The sequence below is a fragment of the Chrysochloris asiatica genome, unplaced genomic scaffold (genome assembly GCF_000296735.1).
Source record: "Chrysochloris asiatica unplaced genomic scaffold, ChrAsi1.0 scaffold00570, whole genome shotgun sequence".
Lineage (NCBI taxonomy): Eukaryota > Metazoa > Chordata > Mammalia > Afrosoricida > Chrysochloridae > Chrysochloris > Chrysochloris asiatica.
The window spans coordinates 5,547-9,992 of NW_006409088.1; the positions used below are offsets into that span (position 1 = coordinate 5,547).

Genomic DNA, 4,446 nt, shown 5'->3' on the forward strand with positions numbered 1-4,446 from the left:
GACACAAAGAAATGTTACAAAAACCCTTGGGCTGCAAGCTCTCTCTCTTCACCACCAGTCTACTGAGAGACTGTATTCACTCCTGTTGCTGTCACAATGAAGGAAGTAGAAGGCCAGAGTTCTGGTCCAGCCTCTCAGTATATACAAGTCCAACACTTGGTAATTACCCCTCAGTACTGGACAGTGAAGGCAGACAGTGTAAGTCCATTTACAAAAATGTTCCTGAAATAAAAGAGCTTTACTGGGATTTATTTTACAGAATAAATCTTCAAAACAAAATAATTTTAAGGTAGCAGTGAGGCAGTTGAGCCTGGTGTGAATTAAACCCTTTGACGTTGAGTCAGATTTCTACTCGTAACAACTCAGAGACGGAAAACTATCCCACATGGTTTCCAAAAGCAGATTGTCACAGCTTTCTCCGCGACTTGTCTGAACTTCCACCACCAGAACTCCTTTGGCATCAGTTACCCATCAGATTACCCGTATCCTGCTTTGTCCTCTTTCTCAGAGAAATGGGATCCAAACATCAGTTATTACAAGTAGAGACCATGCTTCAGCTCCCAGCTGAGTCCATCTTCAAGCATGTCTTCACTCAGACCAGATGCCGATCAAATGTTGAGTTTCCTTTGTATTTTGTGTGTGTGTATGTGTGTGTAACTAGCCATCTACTCCTATGACAGAATCTTTTCCCCAGTTCCCTAAACTTTACTTATAGAACAAAACTAGTTGTGGGTTCAGCAGTTCTATGCTGAAAGTAGGCCAAGGGGGCCCATAGCCTTTGAGGACCCCAAGACCCCTGCCAGCTGTCCAGTTCCTGTGAGGATGTGCTGCTGTTGCTACATTGGCCAGCCAGCCAGTGCACATGCTCTGGGATGCCAATCCCAGCTGCCACTGGGCTGCAGACCAGGGAGAGGATCTGGCTGTTGCCTTTAACATACAAAGCAGCACCTTGTTTGACTAGGGGTAGAAAATAGGAATTCCATTTCCTCACTCAGCTCAGATGGCAGACAGGCAGGCTGCAGAGTAACTCTGAGCCAGGGCACCACCAGTCACAACACTTGGGTCTCCAGTCATCGGGCCTCCTTGGCCAAGAGATCGATGTTAATAATTGGGTTAAATTACAGGACCCAATGAAATAAGCAGTTGCAAACAAACTGAGGAATAAGGGGACAGAACATAGCCACAAAAAGGCCCTGAACTGATACTTTCCAAAAATGGCTTCATACACTTTGAGGCATCATCTTCAGTTCACTCCTTGACCAGATCCTCTAGAAGGAGAATAATTCTAGAACCAAGAGCAGCATGGCGTTTACGATGAGAAAGTGTGTCATCCAGCCCGTCCCACACAAATTCAGCAATCAGCTGGTACAGGAGGAAGGAGTATTTGACCAGGATTCCCCTCCACTGCTTCCACATGGGTTCTCTAAGGTCCAGAATCTTGGTAATGATGTCCTCTCCTGAGCTGTAGTCCTGAAAAGGGCAGATGGTGTGGATGAATGGTAGGAAGGTGCCTGTGTAGTCAAATAGGTACAGGTAGAGCAGACCAAGTCTGGGAGAGCTCTCTAAGGTGTGAAAACAAGAACAGGGACCTGCCTGGATTCACTCCTAGAGATTTTTTTTTTTTTGGATTTACCCCCAGCATTTTGATGTGCTCCAATTCCATGAGGATGATTCTCCTGTGGCTACAGTTTTCTCTGGAGTATAGCACACACAAAAACTCTTCCTCCATCAAAGTTAAAAGCAACCTGCCATTGACTCTCAGACAAAATCCTGTCTCTGTAGAGAGAGGTGCATGGGTCCAGCTGCTCTAGCCAGAGGACCACTTCTTCTGCTGTCCATTTGGCCACAGCCTTGTGTACCAGGAGGTCATGCTCTGACTCCCTGCTCCTCCAATGATACACAAGCAGAACCACGACCACACTAGTCAGAGCTGTGAGCACTCTAGAGAAGAAGCCTCTCCCCTATGCTGATGCACTTGGCCTGTGGTGAGAGCTATGGGAATCTGGTCATTCCCACACTTCTGGAAGGCTACAAGGCTCTGGACTATGTCATTATTCTACTGAATGTCTTCAAATCTCCGTCTAATGGCATCAGGAAATAAGTTCTCAATTGCACCATTAAGGAGAATATTGACTTTGGGGAAGCCTTCCCAATTTCTAAGCATTCTGGGCACTCTGTCTTCTTTGAAGACACCCACAATAAAGCTAGGCAGAGAGGGAAGAAACTATGTCCACAGTTCAAGGTGGTTGGGTTCATCAGGATGTCGTAACAGCAGTGGCAGGAAAACTCACTGACAGAGATCTGAGGGCTGGTGCTTTGGAGAGGGTCATCGTTCTCAGGGCTTGTCGCATTCTGAGCGTTTTGCTGAGGCTCCGCCATTTCTTAGTTCTGGGATCCACAGACACAGAAAGGTTCAAACTTAGAAAATTGCTGCAAAGCATCAATATATCACTGAGCTCATCCTGGTGCCATTCCAGCCATCGCCCTCAGTCTACACTCTGCGGAAGCAGAGGAGTAGATGTAACTATAGCTGAATTAAAAAAATAAAAGTGCACTCACTCCATTAGTCTTAAAATAATTAATGCAATCTAAAATTATATACCACCAGTTGCTTGTCAGATTATTGCACTGTGGTGGCTTGTGAGTTTTCTGTGATACTGACATCTATGACACTGGTATTTTGAATACCAGCAAGGTCACCAATTGTGGGCACATTTAGTGGCACTTCCAGACTAAGACAGAATAGGAGGACAGGGAAGTCAATCTCTTTTGGATGGTTAGCCATTGCAAACTTTATAAATAGCAGAAAAGCACTGTTTGATAAACTTCTAAAACAAGAGTGCTTCAGGTTGAAGGGTACTAAAAATATGACTGAGGTAGAACTGCTTCCTCAAAATACTTGTAATTATTATGTGCCATCGAGTCAGTTCCTAAAAATAGAGTTGACCTTAATCAGCTAGATGGAGTTAAGCTTTTGAACCTTCCATTACAATGTAACAAAACTCAAAATAAGAATAAACAGCTGCAAACAACCATTAATAATCAGAATGTGGAGTGTGTGAAATATGAATCTAGAAAAAATGAAGTTGTCAAAAGTTAAATAGAACACATAAAGAACAATATCCTAAGCATTAGTGAGAAGAAATGGACAAGTATTTGATATTTTGAATCTGACAATCATATGGCTTCTTATGCTGGGAATGACAAATTGAAGAGGAATGGCCTAACATGCATCATCAAATAGGAGATTTCTAGATCAAGCTTGAAGTACAATGCTGTCTGTGGTAGGATAATAACCACAAACACACAAGAAAGACCAGTTAACACCACCATTCAATTTATATGCCAACCACTAAAATCATTGAATTTTTAAATTCCATCAGCACTGGCTTCACTGGCATTAACTGGTCTTCCTTGTATGGCTATTGTCCTATCACAGAAAGTGTTGCATTTCATGACTGATCTTGATGGGTTCTTTTTGATGATTTTTGCAAAACCAATTACTTAATCATTATGAATGCCTTTTTAGAACAAAATAAAAGATGGCTATACACATGGACTGCACCAGATGGAATGCATCAAAATGAAAGAGACAGTGAGAAAGCTTCATAGTATCAGTTAAAATAAGGCCAGGCACAGACTGTGGAATAAGCCAGCAATCGCTCGTATGCAAAATTAAGCTGAAGCTGAAGAAAATAAGTCCGCAAGGGCCAAAATATGACCTTCAATATATCCCACCTGAATTTACAGATCATCTGAAGAACAGGTTTGATACACTTGACACTAAAGACCAAAGATAAGAAGAATTGTAGGATGACATCAAGAACATCGTACAACAAGAAAGCAAAAGGTTATTAAGAAACAAGAAAGAATGAAAAGATCAAAATGGATGTCAGGAGAGACTCTGAAACTTACTCTCCAGCATAGAGATGCTAACAAATAAGAGAAGTGGGGAGGTACAAGAACTGAAAAGACAAATTCAAAGGTCAGCTCAAGAAGACAAAGTCAACATTATAACAAAATGTGAAAAGACCTTAAGTTAGAAAACAACAAGCAAAGAACTCAATCAATATTTCTCAAGCTGCAGGAACTGAAGAAAAAAATCAAACTTCAGCTTGTGGTATTGAAGGTTACTATGGGTAAAATAAGGAGCTCTGGTAGCGTAGTGGTTACGAAGTGGGCTGCAAACCGCAAAGTCAGAAGTTCAAAACTACCAGATGTTTTCTGTGGAAGAAAGATGAGGCTTTCTGCTCCCGTAAAGATTTGCAGCCTCAGAAACCCTGTACAGGGTCGCTATGAGTCAGAACCAACTCCACGGCACATAACAACAACAACAATATGGGTAACATGGAGTCTTAGCATGGTGCTGTGGGTTAATGTGCCAGACTGCAAAGCCATTTGAACTGCAACATTGGTGGTTCAAGCTCACCAGCTGCTCCTTGGAAA

General features: G+C 42.4%; 1 pseudogene; it reads right to left on the reverse strand.

Annotated features, from left to right (window-relative positions):
• Window positions 1–1,049: 1,049 nt before the first annotated feature.
• LOC102822956 lies at window positions 1,050–2,379 on the reverse strand (annotated as a pseudogene).
• Window positions 2,380–4,446: the final 2,067 nt, after the last annotated feature.